Source organism: Echinops telfairi, unplaced genomic scaffold (assembly GCF_000313985.2).
Source record: "Echinops telfairi isolate 266 unplaced genomic scaffold, ASM31398v2 ScPeMD7_7400;HRSCAF=8409, whole genome shotgun sequence".
Lineage (NCBI taxonomy): Eukaryota > Metazoa > Chordata > Mammalia > Afrosoricida > Tenrecidae > Echinops > Echinops telfairi.
In genome coordinates this window covers 8388786-8412174 of record NW_022111300.1, presented here as the reverse complement: position 1 = coordinate 8412174, position 23389 = coordinate 8388786, and positions in this window count along the sequence as shown.

Below are 23389 nucleotides of genomic sequence, written 5' to 3'. Positions count from 1 at the left end.
AAAACATGAAATTATCAATGTCATTGATAACATATGCAAATACAATTTTAATAAAGTAATGAAAAATGGTGTGACAGCAAATTTAAAGAAATTTAAGAACTGATGTCTTTGAATTATGGTATTGAGGAAGAATATTAAACATACCATGGAATGCCAGGAGAACTGATCTGTCTTGGAAGAAGGAGATCCATGTATTTTGGACATGTTATCAGGAAGAACTAGTTCCCAGAGACAATCACCATGCATGATGAAATAGAGGGTCAGTGCAAAGTAGAAGACCCTCCACAAGATGGATTGCCACAGTGGCTATAACCAGGGGCTCCAACATCGGGACAATTGTGAGAATATCCCAGGACCAGGGAGTGTTTCCTTCCGTTGTTCACAGGGTTAAATGAGTCAGGATTGCCTGAGATCACCTAACAACACAGGAGATCGCCAACGGTAATGTCTCAGAGGGTGGGAGAGCAATGTTAGAATATCTACAAATATTTGGCATCTTGCTTAAGGTCTTGTAATGTGTGGGCTTATTTAGGATTGTGGAGGAACTGTGATACAATAGTTTAGGTAATATGGCCATAGACAAATGCAGGTTTTTGAGGTGAGTGGATTTAAAGAGTCTTAAGTAAACTATAATTTGATACTTTTTATATAGATGGCCAATTTAATGTTCATGTAAATAAAATAGACCTATGAATATTTTTCTTCCTGGGCAAGAGTTAATAAAGACCATGGTATATGGTAAAACCATGTTAATGTAATCAGTTCACTGTATGGATCTAGAAGATTTTAATTGTCCCTTTTGATAACTGGTTTTCTGTCTGATATTTTGGCTTTTAAAGGACTTAGAAACTGCCAGGCTGCTAGGGATATCTTACTTTATGTCTCTGGTCCTTATAGTTTCCGCTCCACTCTTTACTACAGAAGTCCACTTTCCACCTTCCACAGAGCCCATCTAAAATCCATTTGTTTGCTGTACCTCCATCTATTCTTGACTACCTTTCCTTGCCTTTTAACTTTTAACAGAAGCTAGGAAGCTTCTGTCCAGACCTCTGCCGAAACCATCTTCCAGGTTCTCCAACATGGTTTCATGGGTTTTAGTCTTGCCTTTGTTATTTAGCATCTGCAATACACTTGCCCTTTTCCTAATCCCTCTTGCTCATTTTGTTCTGGGCAGGGCCTTCCATGATTTCCTGACTGAGTCTGATAGGTCTGTCTAGTGTCTGACTCATACTTGTCCCACACTTTGTCAGTCTTGCCCAGACAGCCTCCGTGCCAAGAATGATACTCTGAGAAAAATCTAAGCTCTAGGAAAGTTAATCTGTTCTTAGTCTTGCTACCTCTCTGGCTTTCTAAATCAACTTGCTTCAAACGGTTTTACTTTTCTCTGGAAAATTCTATGATGTGGCCTTCCATGTTAGCTAAAAATTTCTAATGATTTTCTTTAGTTGTAGATGAAAACAGTGTTTCTTCACTGGGATTAGACACAGGGTCAGTGGTTTCAGGTTACATCATGGAGAGATGGTTAAGTCTGATCTACCTGGTACCTGTGGGAACATTGGACATTCAGGAGAAAGGGCAGCCTAGGAAATCAGGTAGCAGTGCCTTGATTGTACAATAGTACCATTACTTCTACATGGGTTACTCTTTGGAAAGTATGATGATCTCTAAGGCGCTGGAGTTTGGAGATGCGTTGAAGTAATTCATAAGGAAGATGAACAACGCAAAATGGGTGAGGATGTACAGCATTTGAAGACAGATTCCAGGATCTTCTTCATTTTTAAGGAAAAGTTTGGTAGACATCCTTTGTCGGTAGGAGTCTACATGGTTCTTGGATGGTTTAGGAAAGATAAGGAATCCCTAAGAATGTAATAGTAGATTTATTTGGAACTTTTAGTGAATTACAGTATAAGTTGAGAAGAAATGTAACTTGCATCCTGAGAAGTGCCTCTTTGTTTCTCTTAGCCTTTCCACAAGGACTGAAAAAGTCTCCATAGATCATGTTCATATTCAAGGTGGGAAGAAGAGGTAAAGTAGTATGCCATTATATCCTGTTTAATCACAGCAAAGAACAGGGCTTAAAGGAGACCATTTTAGCTGAGTTTTCCCTGAAAAGAAAGATGTTTTGGCAAGACTGAAGTGCTAATGTTTTATTGGGAGGCACTACTCAAAATAATGAGAGTGAAGTCAATGAGGACTAATGAAGGAAGCAAATAAAATTTGATACAGTTCCAGGCCAGGCATTGCTTCCCCGTGCAAGACACTAAGAGATCCGGGGGTCATTTAGACAAGTGGCTATGTGCAGTATCACCAGAGCCTATATGGAAAAACCATGCCTTACGTTCAAAGGATGGATGAATGGAAAATGAATTTATCTCTAGGTTTTCTTTCCTGTTATGCCTCTCATTGGTCGAAGTTCTTCTCGTGGAGAGTTAAGTAAAGCATACCTTTTGTAAAGACATTGCTTTGTTTGTTTTTTAAATCATTTTATTGGGAGCCCTTACAGATATTATAACAATCCATAATTCAGTTAAGCCATGCATAATTTTATAATTGCTACCACCATCAGCTTCAAAGCGTTTTCTTTCCTCTTGAACTCCTTGATATCAGCTCCCTTTTATCCCCTCCCTCCCCCACTCTACCCCTCAGGAACCCTTATTGTTATTTTATATATTATTATTATTTGCCCTATCTTATACCATCTAATATATCTGTTCACCTGCAATTCTGTTATTTGTCCCCCTCGAGTGCGGTTATACAGTCATCATTAGTATAAGCAACCCCTTCCCCCACCTCCCTTCCTGCACCCTCAGGGAGTCATTGTTTCTGAAGTCTCATCTATCTTGGCTTTCAGGCATTGAACACTCTTAATTATACAAATGAACACACGGAGGTCTAATAAGATTAATGAGGTAAAACAAAGACCATAATAGTAAGGGGCGAAAATATTAACAGACTAGAGCATAGTTAGGTGTTTCATCATTGCTATACCGCTCCCTAGATTTATCATCGCGTCAGTGTGGCCCTTCTGTGGACATTGCTTTTTTGTACCTTTTTATCTTCTCAAATTTACCTACCTCAAGGTGTCCTTGAACATTTGCTTTTCCTTAGCCACTGATATTGTGTGAAGTATATATGGACTGAGAGGTGATATAGTTACACATTGGACTGCTACTAGGGCCAGCAGATCAAAGCTACCAGCTGCTTCAAGGGAGAAAGGTGAGGGTTCAAGGGAGAGAGGTGAGGGTTTGCACTCCAATAAAGATGTGTGTGTCAGAGCACATCTTGGGAGGAGTCCTGGTGATGTAGTGGTTACTTGTTGGGCTGATAACTACAAGGTCAGCAGTTCCACACTATCAGCTGTTCTGCTGGAGAAAGACAAGGGTTTCTACTCCAGTAAAGTTACAGTCTAGGAACCCGCATGGGTAGTTCAACCTTGTCTTATGGGGTCACTGTGAGTTGGAATGGACTCGATGGCAGTGAGTGTGAGGGACAAAATCAGGGAGGTAGACAGTAAATGAAGAGAGAGAGGTCCTGGAAGATTCAGAGACATGCTTCATAGTCTTGGAAACCTATGGGGGGCAGTTCTACCTGGTCCTTTAAGTCACTATGAATCCAAGTCAACTCTCTACAGTGAGTTTGAGTTTCTGATAGCCTAACAGGAAGATGGAGCCTCTCGTATAGTATACATAAGGTTTAAATGCAGGGGTCTGTGGTTTGTCTTATTGGTAAAATGCCTGGAAAGAATAGAAGTTTGGGGTCAAGTAGGGGAAGAGAATATAGATGGACCCATGAGATAAGTCATAAAGCATATGGATCTGTAGTCTCATATTAAAACCCAGAATGGGAATATACTACAAAAAAGACTTTCAACCTTAAAACCACCCCTAATTATTCTTTTTCTCATACTCTACTTAACATTCATTTGATAATCTTAATCATACCTGGAATCCAATCATAACACACACACATGTCCAAGGAAATGTAATATCCCCTCTTGATTATTGATATAGACTCTTAGATAGTTTTAGTGGTTCCAAATTCACTTCCTTCCATTTCATTCTTCAATACAATGAGCACATTGACTTTTATTGCAAAATATGTCAGATCAACCTACTCCTCTGTTCAAAATCTTTCAATAGCTTCCCATTTTACTCAGAGTAAAAGCTACACATCTTACAAAGCACCTATGAGTTCTCTCTTCTGCGCCTCTGACTTCATGTGCTCCTATTCCTTATCTAATTAACACTGCTTCAAACATATTGATGATTTTGCTAAACATACCAGCCAGATTATCTTCAGTCTCTCCTTATCATTCTGAAATGTGCACACATCCACACTTCTACACATGAGCACACGTGTACAGGGCCTTTTCCTTCAACCTGTGGCTCCAGCCCAACTTCCTTCATTTGGCTGTCTCCACGTTTCCCTATGTGTATCGATATCTTCTATTCTTCCTCAACCAATGCACTGATTATACTATTCACTACCACACTGTAATGTGAATCCAAACAAAAGCGTTGCGACAAAGTTGATAAAGTTGATTCTGATTCATGGCGAGCTCACATAGGTCAGAGCAGGTATTGCTCTATAATCAGAGGAGTGGACAGTAGATGAGGAAACAGAGGCCCTGGGGAATTAAGAGTTGTGCTTCATGGTCTTTTCAATGACTAATCCTTCATAAGTGGCTCTTTAGGTTTTTCTCTTAAGGCACCTCTAGATGGACTTGAACCACTGGAACTCAGTTGCCATTTGAGTGCTTTAACTATTTGCACTACTCAATGTGAGTCAGGTCCACATTATTTACCTTAATTAAGCAGAATAAATATATACCTCAATCTTCTCAGTCCTTCTTCCATGACAAGCTGTCCCTCACTGCAGCATCTCATAAAGGGACCCGCACCAAAATAAGGGTTCAATACACACACTTGTTTAGTGAAGGAATGTTATGTATTGTTGTTATTATTGTTAGGTGCCAACAAGTTGCTTCAAACTCATAGTGACCCTGTGTACAACAGAATGAAACACTGTTGGTCCCATGCCATCCTCACAATGATTCTTATGTTTGAGTTCGTTGTTGAAGCTACTGTGTTAGTCCATCTCAACGAAGGCTTTCCTCTTTTTCACTGCCTCTGCACTTTACCAATCATCATGTCCTTCTCCAAGGACTGATCTTTCCTGATGTCCAAAGTGCACGACAAGAGGTCTCGTTATCCTTCCTCTAAGGAGCATTCTGGCTGTACATCTTCCAAGACAGATCTGTTTGCTGTTTTGGCAGTCCGTGGTACTTTCAATATTCTTTCCCAACACCTTCATTCAAATGCATCACTTTGATTTGGCCTTCCTTATTCACTGTCCATCTTTCACATGCATATGAAGCCATGGAAAATGCCATGGCTTGAGTAAGCACAATTTAGGCCTCAAAGTAACACCTTTGCTTTTCAATCCTTTAAAGAGGTCTTCTGTAGCAAATGTACAGAAGGCAATGCATCATTTGCTCTCTTAACTGCTGTTTCCATGAGCACCAATTGTGGATCCAGCTCTTCTCCATTTGTCACGATGCTATGTATTGGTCTAGATATGAGGATTTTGATCTTCTTTACATTGAATCATAATCCACACTGAAGGCTGCGATCCTTGATCTTCATCAGCATGTGCTTCAAGTCCTTCTCATTTTCAGCAAGCAAAGTTGTCTGCATAGCTCAGGTTGTTAATAAGGTTTTCTCTAACCCTGATAGCACATTCTTCTTCATATAAATGCTATCTACTCACCTTTATTTACGTATTTCTTATGTCAGGATCACCTTTCCTGAAGGTGCTCTGAGGGTTCAATCCCTCACATTCCTCAAGCTTTGGTTGCAATGTCTCCTTTGCAGTGGGAGCCTACCATGAACCTTCTATTGAAAATTCTAATTCCTGCCAAGGCCTGACCAGCACCTTTTATCCATAAACCCAGCTCTTATTTTTTGAATAGTTCTTATAGTTTCCTATAAAACGTACTCATGGATAATGTTTAATACAGGCCTCTCCACAATAAAAATCACAGGTCCATGGGAGGAGAAATGATTTCTGTTTGATATTGTCATATACTCAGTACTAGAACAGTCCTGTTATATAGTAGGTGTTCAATAAATGCTTGTTGAACCTTTTGTGCCCCTGACTGGGACTGGAAGTGACCAGAAATCCATTTTTTGTCAGTGGCAGCCTATGGTGGGAACCTCCTATGAATTCAGCTCCAGCAGTGAGCCACACCTAGGGAATCACCAGTGAGCACAGGCTGGGGAGAGAGGTGTGGTCCAAGAAGACCATTCGAAAGGGAGGTGTTTGTGCCTGTACTTTGTTTGACTCCTAATGAAATATTGCTATAAAATCAGGGGAGTGGGCAGTAAACGAGGAAACAGAGGCTCTGGGAAGTTAAAAAATGTGCCTAAGGTCCTCAGCCGCAGAACACAGAGCACTTTCTCTAAACAGCATCAACGAGCTTCCTTCTGTCAAAGCAAGATAAAAGCACAAATGCCTGAAGAAAGACATCGTTAGGGGGCCCAGCATACGGGTGTAGATGGAAAAATATCCCCAGTGCGTAATGTTCTGTCTCGTTTCAGAGTGTTATACATGTCTGCTATTCAAATGGCATGACACCACCAGAATGACGGTGGCAGCTAAGAAAACACAGAAAACACGTAGCTCGGAAAAAAGATTCAGGCATAACAAAGGCCAGCTTTCCTTATCAGCGTGAGCCCAAGCACCCGGTGGGCTCCCCCAAATATACATGGATGAGGAGGCTGTGAGTCACTGGATGACTCACTGCTCGCTGACCACCACCAAACCGCAAGACGAGGACTAACTTACTCCCCAGGCCACCATAGGCGTGACATGTCAAAGAACGTTCCCACCCACCATCTGAGTGGCATCTCAAATTGGGGACCAGTCTCCCTCCCTTTCTTCTTCTTGGAGTAGATTAGTTCTTCCCCCTTAGGAGTCTCCCCCAGAGACGCAGGGCCAGATAAGCCTCTGGTTTTACTAATAATCTCCTCCCACTGAACCGCTCTATTCCTGTACCGACTTACTTGGGCTTATTCTGCAAAGCCATGGACCCTGAAAGAGTGGCTCAGCACACAAAAATGCACATCATCACTCCTCGGAGCAAGATGGCTTCTTGGACCAACATTGTATTCCTTCCCTCCCTTGACCTAGACATTAAACAGACCCATAATAAACCACCCCTGGCTGCACAAGTAAGAAACTATTCTCAGGGCCAAGACATTTTGTTCTCCCAAATGGTTTCCCCCTCTACTTGTAAGAATCATGGAACCAGGTGCCACAATTTAGGGCATAGAGACGATTAGTGGAAATAAGTCATTTTTTGGAAGGGAAAAACCCCAGCATTCTAACCCCAGGCACGGTTATTCATAAAGACTTCATTGGCTGATTTTCATAAGCAGATCACCAGGCCTTTCTTCCTAGTTTGTCTTAGTCTGGAAGCTCCGTTGACACTGTCCACAATGGGTGACCCCGCTGGTACTTCAAATACAGACACAGCTCGCATAGCTTCTGGCATCTTAGCAACACAAAAGCTATCACAGGTGGACAGACAGACAGACTGGCAGTAACAACATTCGCGAGGACGTTCCGAAGGTTGCTGTAATCACACGAAGTGTGCGCTTGACTCAGGCAGGGCCTGCAGGGGCCCAGAGGCTTGTCCTGACGTCACCTAGGCCAGTCCTTCACGGTAGCTGGAAATGTGCTATTTAAGAGTCCTTTCTCTGTGCTGGGCATCGTCTCGCAAATCTTTCCTGGTCTGTACAACTCTGAGTATCTGAAATCTTTCTCATTCAGGAGACCAAACCAAGTCAAACCAAGCTCATTGCCATAGAGTTGATGCTGACTCACAACCACCCTATAGGACAGGATCGACCTGCCCTGTGAGTTTCCAAGACTGTAACTCTTTACGGGAGTAGCAAGCTTTGTCTGCTGTGGAGCAGCTGGTGGTTTCAAACTGCTAACCCTGTGACTAGCACGCCGTCCAACACGTAACCACTAAGTCACCAGGGCTCCTGCATTTAGGAGACAGTAATGATAAAAAAATAGCCTCTACTATCCATAACGTGTCCCTTACTGTGGAGCAATGGCTGCCTGCTCTGTAAGGAAATACTCCAGAGGAGAGAGAGCTCTTCCCTTGCCCCTCCATGCCTTCCACGCTAAAAGAACATTCTTAGCCCCTGGAATGAAGTTTTGCACTTCTGTCTGAGTTTTCTAGGTGCTCCTCTGGGACCCTCTCATGAAAAATAAAGTATGGGCAAGGCACAATTCACAAGGCTGCCTTGGTCCTTCCCAATTCAGGGGCCATCCTGGCTTTGGGGTAAGCAAGGGCTATTTGGACAAGTCTTCAAATGAGAAATACTACTACTAACATAAAGCCTGGTGATTCAAACCTTCCCAGTACAAAAGAAAAGTCCTGGTAATCTATTTCTATAAAGATTATAGCAAAGGGGCAGGGGAGCCTTATTGAGCAGTTGTGTTCTATAACACATGAGTTGCCACGAGCTACCATGAGAAGGTGAGGAGACTACCTGGCTATAGTGGAGTGGCTTGAAGATTTTAAAGGGAAAGTGCGTTGTTCTAAAGCAATGTCCTCATCACCAAAATAATTTTCATTTTACTTCCTATCTGTGGACAAAATAAATGATCATAGGAAAAAAATCTAAACAGAGAAACAAAAGAATTATACAAAGAAAATTATAAAACACTACTACAAGAAGGCAAAAGATACTTATATAAATGGAAGAATATGCCATGCTTATGGATAAGAAAACTTAACATTGTAAAAATATCAATACATCCAAAATCAATCATAGTTGTAATGTAATCCTGATGCAAATTTCCAATAGCATTCTTTAAATAAATGGGAAAACTAGTCACCAACTTTATAAGAATGGCAAAGACACTCTAGATAAGCAAAGAATTACTAAAGAAGAGGAGCAAATTTAGTGCCTTCACCCTCAATACTTATTACATAGCCATGGTAGTCTAAATAACCTCGTTCTGATACAATAACAGATACACAGGCCAAAGGAACAGAACTGAGGCCCCAGAAGAAAAGCCTTCCACCTATTAACAGCTGATCTTTGACCAAGAACCAAACGTATTAATTAAATCAGGATGAGAGAATCTATTTAACAAATGGTGCTAGCAAAAGTAGATATCCAGTCAGAACAAAAATAAAGCAGGATCTATATATGACACAGTATGAAAAAACAAACTCTAGATGGATGAAAGTCCCAAGTGTAAAAGGGAAAAAATATAGGGACAAATTCAGGGGCCCTTTTGGCTTATGAGACATAAATATACTATTAAACATAATTGAAAACCCACAAAAAGCAGAAGGCTGGGATCTCCTAAAAATTAGACAGTTATTCCTGTGCATGAAAAGACTTCCCCAAACGACCTTCCTGCTCAGAGCAGCGAGTGCATAGAGCGGACCATAGGGTCGGCCCCACCAGGAGACACGAGGTTCCCTCACTGACCCACAGTGCGATGGGACAGCACTGGAGACATTGTGCGGAAAGTGTACCTGCTCTGCCCCGTGCACAGTGCGGTGAAACTGGAAGGGAGTGCAATTGGGCAGCCAGGGGAGCAAAGTATCCAAGTTCCCAAGCAATCCTGAAAATAGACTTCTGACTTGGGAGAGAGGGCTTGGCACCTCATCAGATTTGATCGGAAAACACACGTAGGGGTCAACAGACACACCTGCAACTATCTATTTTTTCTCTTTTTTTTGTTCTGTTTGTTTTTCTTTTGCCCTGTGTCTATCTATACGAGATAGGCAGGATGCACAATCCCCAAAAGAAAGCTCCGGGGCAAGCGGTGGGAGGACAAGCCGGGTGGGGCTTGATCAAGAGCAGTGTATCCGAGAGGAAAGAAATACTGAGAGCCGAAAGGAGGGTGAGCATGATAGTGGGACAGGAGGAAGGTGAAAGGAAATAGAGGAAAGAAATAGGAGGCAAATGCTCTTATAGAGGTATAGCTATAGGCATGTGTATATGTAAATACATTAATTTAAAATGAAAGGGATAGAGGCCAATGTACATATATTTATATGATAAGTATTAAGACAGCAGATGGACTTTGAGCCTCTACTCAAGGCTTCCCTTAACACAAGAATGCTTTATTCTCATAACCTGGCTCTCTATTATACTCACCTTTCCAACACGATCTCTGAAGACAAATGGGTGCACAAGCAAATATGGTGAAGAGAGCAGATGGTGCCAACTATCAAAAGACACAGTGTCTTGGGTCTTAAAGGCTTGGAGTCAAACAAGTGGCTATTTATCAGGGAAGCAAATAAGCCCACATGGAAGAAGCACACCAGCCTGTGTGATCATGAGGTGTTGAGGGATCAGGCAACAGGTATCGAAAAAATCCAAAACTAACAACTATATCTATGCAAAAAGGGGGGTTGGAATGGATACCCAAAGCCCATCTGTAGATAATTGGACATCCCCCCACAGAAGTGGTATAAGGAAGGGATGATTCAACCAAGGTGCAGTATAGCACCTATGATCACACATCATTCCTCTAGTTCCTGAATGCTTCCTCCCCCTACTACCATGACCTAGTTCTACCTTACAAATCTGGTTAGACTGAAGAACACACATTGGCACAGATAAGAGCTCTTGACACATGGAATTCAGGAAAGATAAGCCCCTCAGGAACAGTAATGGGAGTAGGGATATCATGTGGGTAGGAGGATGGTCAGGGAGGGGGAAGGGTGAGAAAGTGGGAACCCATCACAAGATTGGATATATACTCCTCCCAAAAGGGACAAATAACAGAAATGTGGGTGAAGGGAGATAATGGACAGTGTAAGATATGAAATAAATATAAAAATATATAATTGATCAAGGATTCATGAGGGAGGGGGGAAAAGAGGAGCTTATACCAAGGACTCAAGTAGAAAATGTTTTGGAAATGATGATGATAACTTATGTACAAATGTGCTTGATAAAATTATGTATGGAATGTTTTAAGACCTGTAAGAGTCTCCAATAAAATGATTTTAAAAAGAAAAAAAAATAAGCCTTCCCCCCCAAATCAAAAGGAGAATATACAGTTTGAAGTGGGGAAATTGCCAATTACATATTAGACAAAGGATGAATCTCTAGAATTTATAGAAAACTTCAGCACCTCAATAAGGAAAAATTAAAAAAATCCAATAAAAAATGGGCAGAGTAGCTATCAAAAGATACAGCGTCTGGGTCTTAAAGACTTGAAGATAAATAAGTTGCCATCTAGCTGAGAAGCAATAAAACCAACATGGAAGAAGCACACCAGCCTGTTTGATCATGAGGTGTTGATGGGACCAGGTATCAGGCATCAAAAACCCAAAACAAAACAAAAAACAAAAATTACATCGATGTAAATGAGGGGGAGGGCAGAGTGGAGACCTAAAACCCATTGTAGTCAATTGTACATCCTCTGTCAGAAGGGCCACAAGTCAGGGTGCAGTATAACACTATCATGACCCCAATTCTACCTGACTAATCTGGCTAGATCAGAACATATACACTGGTACAGATAAGTGCTGTAAACACAGGGAATCCAGGACAGATAAGCCCCTCAGGACCAATAAGGAGAGTAATGAAACTAGGAGGGTAAGGGAAAGGTGGGGGGATGGTGAGTAAGGGGGAACCAATCACAGTGATAGACATAAAACCCCCTCCCAGGGGTACAAACAACAGAAAAGTGGGTGAAGGGAGACAGTGGTTGGTGTAAGACATGAAAAAAAAAACCCAGAATAATTTATAAATTACCAAGGGTTCATGAAGGAGGGAAGGTGGGGGATGGAGGGGAAAATGAGGAGCTGATACCAAGGGATCAAGTAGAAAGAAAATGTTTTGAAAATGATGATGGCAACATATGTACAGATGTGCTTGACACAATGGATATACATATGGATTGTGATAAGACCTATAAGAGCCTCCCAAATATGATTTTTTAAAATCGACAGAAAATAGGAACAGACACTTCACCAAAGAAGACATCTGGGCAGGCAACAAGCATTTGAAGAAAGGCTTGCAATCTTTGGCCATTAGAGAAATATAAATCAACCCAGCAATGAGATATCATCCCACTCTAGCCTTAACAGCAGTTTAAAAAATAAAGCAAGAAATGAAAAAATGCTGGAGAGATTAAAACCCTTGAGCATTGCAAATGGGACTTGTAAAATGGTACAACCACTGTGGAAAACAATATGACACTTCCTTGAAAAGTTGTGAATAGAAATTCCATATGACCCACCAATCTCTCTGCATGGTCTATAGCCTATAGAAAAAGAGCCATGGCATGAATGGATGTAAGTACACCCTTGCTGCAGCACTATTGCAATGCCAAAAATATGGGAACAATCTACATGCCTATCGGGTCAGAATAAATAAACAGACTGTCGTACATAAAAGAGCCTAGTGGTGCAATGGTTACAAGGTGAGCTAGTAACTACAAGGTGGGCTCATTGAATCCACCAGCCTCTCCACAGGAGAAAGACAGGGCTTTGACTCCCTTAATGAGTTATATAGTCTTGGAACCTCACAGGGGCAGTTCTACCCTACCTGGAGGGTTGCTATGAGTAGGTTTGACTCTCTGGCAATGAGTTTGGCTTTCATTGGGAAGGCAATGTACAGTAAGATGCAAGTTGGCAAAAAAATAAATGATGGAGGTGGGAACAGTGGTAAGGCTGTGTATACACAACCTTGTAATAATGGTGATCTACTAGTAGGTGCACGGATACACAAGCGGGCTGAATGGATGTGGGAAAATGCAAGTATACCCAAGGATATGCATGTTTGACAAAGGATATTTTTACACAGGTATTTTCCTTTGCTGCAAATGAGTCCATGAATGTGGTGGCTCATACAAGACCAGTTTCCAAAAATTTCTTAGCCATCACTGGGCCTGGGGGCATCATTTTGGGGGACACTACAGTCAGCTGGCATAGCATCATCCATGAAGACGGTGTTCTACATTCTATTCTGCTGGGTGGTGACTGGGGCTGGCAGAGACAAGTGTTATGAAAATCAAAGGCACGTGGAAATAATTAAAACCAGAACTAGATGGTGCCCAGCTACCATCACCAACCATGCGGAAAGGAATCCCATCAGAAATTCATGGGTAGAATGGGAGGAAGACGTGGATCAAATGCAAACTCATAAAGAAGATCAGGTTTACTGGCCGGATAGATAGTGAAGGGACCATGTCCTTTAGTCACTCGCCAGGTCTAGAAATGAACTCATCCCATGGGTCAGTGTGTAGCCAACCGTATAGAGGCCTGACAGGGGAACAGTAAAGAGAGGCAAGCACCCCTTAGAATAATCCACCATTTGAGATCAGAAGGGCAGCATTTGCCCCGGGACAATGTTCAGAAGGGCTAGGAAGGAAGGAATGGAAACAAGAAACCTGGGAGGAAGTAGGGAAACATAATGTTACATCATAGGGATTGCAATCAATGACATAAACATAATGTGTGTGAATTGTTGATGTGCTTGCTAAACTGTTAGCCAATTCACACAATAAAAAAAGAGGAAAAAATCCTGTGGAACTAAGCACAGTTTATCGTCACTGGTGAAAAGTGCCTGCCTTGAGCATCATGCTGTTCTAAATGAGATCGAAATGACAACAGTACTGGAAAGGACAGATAGGACATTAAGAGGCAGCGAGTTTATGTTCATGAGAGAAGAATGCTGTGGCAAAGGAGGGTGAGAATGGTGGTATAACTTGAAGACTGTCATCCATGTCCCTGACTTGCATGTGTAGAAACTGCTAAGTTGGTGTACATTTTGCTGTGTATATTGTCAACAACAAAATTAATTTTCAGATGCTATCCTGAAAAATAAGTCATCATATATATACAAACGAACATCTCAAGAACAGATTTGATGCATGGAACACTAATGACAGAAGACCGGATGAACTGTGGGAGAATATCAAGATGATAATTCTTTTTTTTTTTAAATCATTTCATTGGAGCTTGTACAACTCTTATCACAATCCATACATCAATGGAATCAGGCACGTTTGTACGTATGTTGCCTTCATTCTTTCTAGACAGTTACTTTCTATTGAGCCCTTGGTATCAGCTCCTCCTTTTTTTCCTTTCCCCCCTCCCTCCCCCACACCCCCCTGATAGATTGTACATTGTTATTACTTTCATCTCTTACACCGACCTCTGTCTCCCTTCCCCCATGTTTTCCGTTGTTCTTCCCCCTGGAGAGGGGTGTATAGTTATGTATCGATTGTTGTGATCGGTTTTCCCTTTCTCCCTTCCTCTCCCCCTCTTCCCCCTACCCTTCTTGAAGAAAGGAAAAGATCATTTAAAACGGCAAGAAAGAAAGAAAAGATCAAAGAGGATATCAGAAGAGATTCTGAAACTTGCTCTTAATCATAGAGCAGCCAAAGCAAATGGAAAACAAATGATGAAGTGAAAAAAGCTGAATAGAAAATATCAAAGGGCAGCTTGAGAAGATAAAGTCAAATATTACAATGAAATTTACAAAGACCTAGACTTAGAAAACGAGAAATGAAGAGCACATTCAGCATATCTGAAGCCGAAAGAACTTACGAAAAATTCAAGCCTCGAATTACAATCTTGAAAGATTCGATGTGCAAAAGATTGAATGATGCATCAAGAGAAGACAGGAAGAATACACAGAGTCATTGTACCAAAAGGAACTAGTCCACCATTTCAGGAGGTAGCATATGAGCAAGGTCCAATGGTGCTGAAAGAAGTTCAAGTTGCACTGACAGCACTAGCTCCCCCACAAAAGCCTCTAGGAATTTATGGAATACAAATTGAAATGTTATTCCAGGAAATTTGGAAGACTGGCAAACTTGGCAAACTGATCGGAAGAGATCCATATGTGCACCCAATTCAAAGAAAGGTGACCCAGCAGAATGTTCAAACAGAATGCTCAAACATTGATAGCACATGCAAGTAAAATTTAACTTACGATCATCCAACAACAGTTGCAGCAGTACATAGACAGGGAGCGGCCAGTGCTTCAGGTAGGATTCAGGAGAGGATGTAAAACAAGGCATTTCATTGCTGAGGTCAGCTGGATCTTGGCTCAAAGCAGAGAATACCAGAAAGATGTTTCCTTGTGTTTCATTAGCTATGCAATGGCATTTGACTGTATGGATCATAACTGCCATAGATAGCTTTGAGAAGAATTGGAATTCCAGATCATCTCATTGTCTGTATTGTTTCATAATATTGGACTCTCAAAAGAGGAAATTGGAGATTTTTTTCCCTTAAGGGAATTAAATTTTTTACAACTTTTTTACTGACATGTAATTCACATACCATACAACCCAAGTGGTTTAAATCTATTCAAGAGAGTTGTGCAATAGTCATACCCCCAAGTGTCTGAGAGCATTTCCTTCATTGTATTCATGATGATTACCTTCCCATTTCCTCCCAACTTCCCAACCCACGATCCTAAAAATTCTTAATCTAGTTACTGCCTCTATAGGTCTACCTATCCCAGATTTCATATAAAGAAAATCATTCAAAATACAAAAAAGGCTTTACACAGAAGAGCCTCAATAAAAAAGAAAGCAGAAAATCATAAAAACTAGAGCAAATTTAAAATGGATCAAAAGGGAAAACAATAAGGTATTAAATTTTAACAGAATAACATCTGTATTCATCTACTTTTAATGCACTCTGTCCAGTAGCAAGGCTATCCTCATCAGTCTATGGTCCCAGTCCAAGGAGCAGCCACTATACCACCAGGGCTCCTTTCTATTTCCCTAGGGAATTTTATTACCCCTTCAGGAAAATAGCTCAAGATACTTTGAAATTTTTCCATTGAACACAGCCACACAATATAATGTAAAATTCCTAGTAGACAAACCCTCCCCACTTACTTTAGACCCACAATTAGGATATTAATGACCCTCTCTTGCATATGAACAGAAAACAAAATACCACCAGGTAACAGGGAAAAAAATGTCTAAGATAAAAAATAAAGGTAAAATTAAGCAGAAAAAAAAGAAAGGAAATTTGGGGAAACAAAGTGCGATGGCTTTAAAACATGTCCACAAAATCTTTGACACTTCTGACATCAAAAGGAAGAGCCTAGTGGCTGTTCCCTTGAATATAGGAAGTAAATTATCTCTAGATGCAGAAAATATATCCTAGAATTTTTAAAAATTTAAAGAATCCCTTCAAACCTACTATATCCAATATATGAGTTTAGTAATGTAAACAAGATAAGTGTACAAAAATTGCTTATATTTCTAAAAGCTAACAATGAACAATTAAAATGAAATTCTGGAAATTTTGCATTTCCAGTAGCATCAAGAATAATAATACATTTAAAGATAAATTTAATTATGAAGTACAAAATTTTTAGTCTGAAACGACACAATATTGTTGAAAGAAATGAAAGAAGACCGAAACCGTTGAAAGACATCCTATGGTCATGGACTGGAAAATTTCATCAAGACAGTCATACTCTCAAAACTCATCTAAAGATTCAATGCAATTTCTTTTAAATTCTCAGCTGCCTTTTCTATAGCAATTGTCAAGCTGATCCCAATATTCATAGGAACTTAAAAAGCCAAAAAAGAAAGAAAGAAAAATCTTTAAAATGAAGAATAAAATAGGATTCACAAATCCCAATTTCAAAACTTATTACAAACCGAAAGTAACCAAAGCAGTTGGTCCTGGTATGAGAAAAGAAGTAAATAAATGGAATAGAAATGAGTCTAGAGATAGGCATTGAGATTTGTGATAGATGAGTTCTCACAAAAATGCCACCACTCTTGAATTTGAGGTGGGGAGTAAATCGTGTTTTCGATATAATAGCTAGAACAACTAGATACTCACACCCCCCAAAATGACGTTATATGGCTACCCTACATCATATATAATAATTAACATAAATGCACTCAAAATTTAAATACACGAACTAAAACAATCAGAAGAAAGCATAATTGTAAATCTTCTTGATTTACCCAAAAGGAAGCAAATATTTCCTAATCATGTTTACTAAAAGACCTGCATCCAGAACTGATAATTCTTACAAGCCATTTTTTACAAAGAGAAGCTAATTAAATAGACAAAGAAGTTGAAGAATTTTTTATCTCCAGACAAGGTATACAAATGGCCAATAAACATGTGAAAAGAAGCTTGTTCAAGATCACTAATCATTAAGGAAAAGAAAATGAAAAAGTGGATATCACTCCATACCCACTCACTCGCTCACTGCATGGAGTCCATTCTGACTCATAGTGACCCTGTAGGACAGAGTAGAACGGCTCTGTGGGTTTCTGAGACTGTACATTGTCTGGGATTAGAAAGTATTATCTTCTTCCTGAGGAGCAACTGGTCATTTTCAATACTTAACTGTTATGCCCCAGGGCCCCTTCGCATGGTCACTAGGCTGGCTGTAATAAAAAAGGCAGGCAAACCAAGCAAGTATTGGGGAGAAAGTGCAGATGCTGCAGCCCTCAGACATTGTTGATGGGGATTTAAAGGTGTAGTTGCTGTGTTATACCAATAGGCAGTTCCTCAGCATGTTAAATATGGAATGACCATGTTGTGGTTACATGTCCAACTCGCTGTGACCCTATCTACGACAGAAAGAAACACCGCCTGCCATCCTCAGAACGGTTCTTATGTTGGAGCCCGTGGATAATGCCGCTAGGTCAATGGGTTAATCCATGGATGACCCAGCCATTCAACTCTTAGGTACATATCCAAAAGAAATGAAACATTGCCTCATGCATGGGAAACACTGTGGGTTCCGTTTCAAGCGACCTCAAAGGAGATGCACAACGGTTTTTGTACATATAAACATGTGTTTGCACGATATTATAGTCTATTCACTGTGTGAATTTAAAGGTGGAATGGTTACGTGTTGGGCTGCTAACCTCAAGATCAGCAGTTTGGAACCACTAGCTGCTCTGAGGGAGAAAGACAGGGCTTTTTACTCCCGTAAAGAGTTACAGTCTCAGAAACTTCCAATGGCAACATCACTCTCATCTTGGGCGTTATGAGTCAGCATCAACTCAATGGCAGTAAATTTTTGGTTTGGTATTATTATGAAAAGCTTTGAAGTGTTGTGAGAATTACCCAAATATGACATTGATACAAAGTAAGCATAATATTGATGGGAAATAGTGCCGATAGACTTGTTCCATATAAGGTTGCCACAAACCTTCAATTTGTAAAATATGCAGTGTCTGTGAAGTAGTCAGCAGCACTGGTGGCTTAGTGGTTACAGTTTTGGTTGCAACCCACAAGGTCAGCAGTTCAAAACCACCAGTCCGCTCCGCAGGAAAAAGACACGGCTTTCTACTCCAATAGAGTTAGCCGTCTCAGAAACTCCCAAGGATAGTTCTACCTGGTCTTATAGGGTCCCTATGCATTGACATCAACTCGATGGCAGTGAGTTTGGATTTTCGGGGTGTTATTGAAGTACAACAAAGCAAAGCATAATACAAAGAGGGACAATCATTTATTTATAAATATTTATAACAGCATTATTTCCAATAGCCTCAAAGTGGAAATCACCCAGTACTCATCAACTGATGAATGGATAAACAGAATATGTTATGCTATGGCTGAATTGTCTCCCCCCAATATGTGTCGTAAAACCTAATTCTTATATTTGTGATTTTAATCTCATTTGAGAATCCGTTTTCTTTGTTAGTGTAGGGTGTGCTTTTAATTAATCTCTTTCCAGATACAGTAGAGATTAAATAAACAAGTAAGAGTAGCAGAGATGAGGAGGATAGATAGGACACCAATCTAAAGAACCAAGTCATTGCCCAGAAACGGAGAAGAGTTAAGGCCTTATCCCCCGAATCCCCAGAGATAAAAAGCCTTCCATGAAAGTTCATGCCTGCATTTGGATTTTTGGACTTCTAAACTGTGAGGTAATTGACTGTTTGCTAAAGCCACCCTCATGTGGTATTTTTCTTAAAGCAGCACTAGATAATTGAAATTTATATTGTTTTGACTGATGACCTTGAGCTTCTAAATCATGTCTTCTTACAGCTGTTAATTCCTGTGCATTTCATCTGGTGAAGTCCACCTGTATAGTTATTGTTTATGTTACTGAAAAAAAGGTATTTGTGATGAACAAACCTTTGACCTTGCAAAAGTCTGTCGTGCAATCTACAGCTTCATTTCTGTCATGAAAGCTGCATTTTCTAATTCATGATCCAGCCTCTTTGTTTCCAACTTTCACATTCCAATCACCAATAATCATCAATGCAGAGTGATTGTGGTGACTGGAGTGCCATTCCTCTTGAACTTGTCATTTCCAGCATAGTAACTACCTGTTTCTTTGACTCAAACCGGCCAATGCCAGACTATTTCAATTCATTAATGCCTAGGATACGCATTTTTATGTGTCCCATCTAATATTTGACAACCTCCAATTTTCCTTGGCTCATATTTTGTAGGTGTCATGTCCTGACGATTAATGGGTATTTGCAGCTGCTTCTTCTCATTTGGAATCATACCCCCTCAGGAGAAGCTTTGCTCCATTCACATCATTAAGTTCAACGCTGCTTTGAGTAGGCAGCTTTTCCCCAGTCATATTTTGAGTGCCTTTGAACCCGAGAAGCAAATCTTCTGACAACATATCAGTGTTCTACTACTGTTCCCGAGGCTTTTAGTGGGGAATCCATCAGAAGTAGATCACTTATTCCTACTCCGTTAGACTGTTCTTTGTCTGAAAGCTCCACTGAAACTTGTTCACCACGGATGACCCTGTTAGGATTTGGTGGCACATTCAAGCCACCATAGTATGACAAGTTGATAGACTAGTGATAAGTAATGGAACATTATTCAATCATTCAAAGGAATGAAGTGCTGACATATGAGGGGGTACACCCCCAAACAGAAAAAAGCTCCGTTGGGTGGAGCTTTCGTAGTATGTATTTTTCCTGCTAGTCAAGCATCAAGCAACTTGCACTTATTTAGTGCAACCAGTGGCATCACCTGGGGAGGTTCTCTGTGGTCACATCACCGTGAATTTTTTTGTAAAAGCAGTTTGCCTCAAACCTCGTTTTTTATGATAGTCAATTTAAGAGAACAGCATATGGTCAGAAATTTTGTTTTCTGCTTAGGAAAAATGCCGCCGAAACTGTTGTGATGTTGAACACAGCTTACAAGGACAGCACTATGGGAAAAACTCAAGTGTAGGAATGTTTTTCTCATTTCAAAAGGGGTGAAATGTTAATTAATGCAAACCTTGTTCTGGACATCCGTCATCTTCCTGAACGAACAAAAATGTCAACTGATAGTGCATTTGGAGTTTGTTCCACTAGTTCAGACTTAATCTAGCTTTCTATTTAGAGGTTCTGAAAGAAAGCATAACAGGGTATGACAAAAAAAGGCCTGGTTTGTGGCAGACGGGGCACTGGTTTTGCCACCATGACAATGCACCTGCTGATGCAGCCATCTCAATGTGCCAATTTTGAGCAAAAAAGCAGCATGCCTCTCTTGCCCATGCACCTTACTCACCTGATCTCACACCATACTACTTTTTTTTTGTTTCTGTGAATGAAGAGGGGCATGAAAGGACAGTGATTTGAAGACTTAGAAGAGGTGAGGAAAAAAATAAGGGAGGTGCTATCAAGCCATCTGTGTTAGTCTGGGTATTTTAGAGAAACAAATCCACAGAAACTCATGTATAAGAGAGAGTTTTATATAAAGGTTAAGTGCACATCAAGAAAACATCCCAACCCAGTGCTGCCCTAGCCCACAAGTCCAACATTAACCCATTAACCCATATGTCCAACACCAATCCACAAAGTCCTCCTCTATCTCACAAAACAGACGCAATGATGCCAACTGCAGGAGGAAAACCGAGTCACTGAATGTGTAAGCATCTCAGCGCTGGCAGGGGTCTCCACATGGCTGCTCCAGCACCCAGGGCTGCATCAGGGTAGGCCCATGTGGCTTCTCCTTGGGGATGTCTTGCAGGAAGTCAGCCTTGCCAGCTGAAGCAGGGAACTGGCTAAGGCAGCTGCACCTTGGTGCGACCATCAGAAAACAAGAGATCTGAGAACTAGAAAGGCGAGGCTCACTGAGCCATTTATCCCTCCGCCCTTCAATTAATCCCACGTGTGTTTATCAGCCAGGTTGGCACAATAAACTACCTCACCATCCAAACAGATGAGTTTGAAAAATGTTTCCAAGGGTGGAATAGCAGATTTGACAAGTGTATTAAGTATAATGGAGAGTAATTTGAAGAGGATATGGTTGTTTTGTAGAAAAATTTAAATACATAGCTTTGGGGAAAATAATTCCAATTTGGGGGGGTAACCCCTTGTGTGCTGCAATATGTACAATGAACCTTGAAACTAAGTGAAAGAAATTAAGTATAAATGATAACGTATTATAGAAGGGGGCTTCAAAAAATGAATAGAAAATGGAATTGAAAGATAATGGAATTTTCCTAGAAATTTTTGGAATTACAGCCACCACCTCCCACTCCAACTGATTTGTGTGTGATGTCCAGAATTGACAAATCCATAAAGACAGAGAATATGATAGAATGTAAAGTCACTGCTAGTGGGTTTCTATTTTGAGGACAAAATGTTATAAAATTAGATTGCAGCAATACTTGCACACCTTTCTAAGCACTCTAAAACGATTGACGTACTCACTTTAGATGGGTGAATTGTGTGGCATGGGAGCTACACCTCAATGTTGCTGTTAGGCATGGCTGAGTCCGTTCAAACTCACAGCAACCCTGTGTACAGCAGAGTGAAACCCTGTCGGGGTCCTGCATCATCCTCACAATTGTTCCTCTGCTCAAGCCCATTGATGCAACCATGTTCTGCCGGGTGGCCACTCATTGCAATGAAGACAGAGGGGCTCCTCTCTGAGCAGCCCTGGGAAAGAGAGGAGCGTGACCAGAGAAAATTAATTGGCATCTACTGGAAGCATTGGTCCCTGGTGGCACAGTGGTACTTGCGCTGCCAATCAAAAGGTCAGCAGCTCGAAACCACCAGCTGCTCCTCAGCAAAAAGATGAGGCTTTTTACTCCCATGAACATTTACAGTGTCAGAAACCCACAGGGACAGCTCTACCCTGTCCTATAGGGAAAGTTTAGATTTTTCTGGAAGCATAAAAGGCATGTCAAACTAATCATTGTTGTTAATACATTCTTCATTCTTTTGTTGTTGATCAGGTGTTTTCTTCGTGCATCTAAGTTTAGAGCCCAGGGGTTCTACAATTAGGGATCCTCCCCTTGAGTGTCTTGGTATTCCCTTCAGCTCACGGGATTTATCACGAGGAGCTGAGGAGCAGAACAGGATTGCTGGCTGAGAGAAGTGTGAATGCTGAAGCTGAGGGCGGAGTTGGCTTGTGGAATATTTTATCTGTTCTCTGAGTTTCTTGTCCCAGTACATCAACAAATTTGTTTTTGTTTAAAGACTTTCCCACACGAGTATCTGCCAAGTTCAGATGACTGCTTTTTGAGATTGATCTTGGTTTTCTTGGAACAAGAGCTGAGATTATATAATAAGCCCCGTTGAGCTCAGTGAAGGAAAGTTTGGCAGCATTGTTTCCGATCACATCAGCCAGGCCTGGGCATAGACGAAGAAAGAAAGGCCTGGAAACTAAGTGGGTGTGGGTGGGAGGTCTTTGCTTGTTATCCCCACTTATCTGGATCATTGGGAAGTAAGGCACCGTGGCTGCAATATTCCATCATTCCAGCCTCACTCTAGGATGATTTAAATGAAGTCTGTTGGGAAAGGTCATTAGATCCTGACCTCTAAATTGGTAGTGCCCTTGCCAATATCCCCAAAGTGTTTATTTGTAGAATAAAAGACTTGTTCTTACTGAGGTGTATATATAGCACTTCACTATGATAGCCCTACTTGCTGGGAAAAACTTTGAAGGGAAGAAGCGACAAACATCCAATTTAGGGGACATAGGTAAGAATTTTGTGAATCCTTTGGCAAATTAGGAGCTAAGTGTCAACATAAAATCACACTGTGTGTAGAGTTGTCATTTCATAAAGGCGCATAGAGTCCAGTGAGGCACTGGTGGTCCAGTAGAAGCACTCGTGCCATTCATGCAGGAGACCTGGGTTTGATTCCAGCCAATGCACTGTGTGATGCTGAAGGTTATGGCGCTGAACAGGTTTTTGCAGAGTTTTCAGACTAAGATGCACAATGAAGAAAAGAAGGGCTATGTGCATCTGAAAGCCAGCCAATGATGACCCAGTGGATCACCGGAGCATGAGCCGCAATGATTAGGTCATATTTTCTTCTGTTCTTCATGTGGCCATCATAAGTTGGGAAGACTCTATGGCAGCTATCAAAGACAGGCTTGGGAATGGCTCTGCTTGATAAAGGAAAGCACTGGATG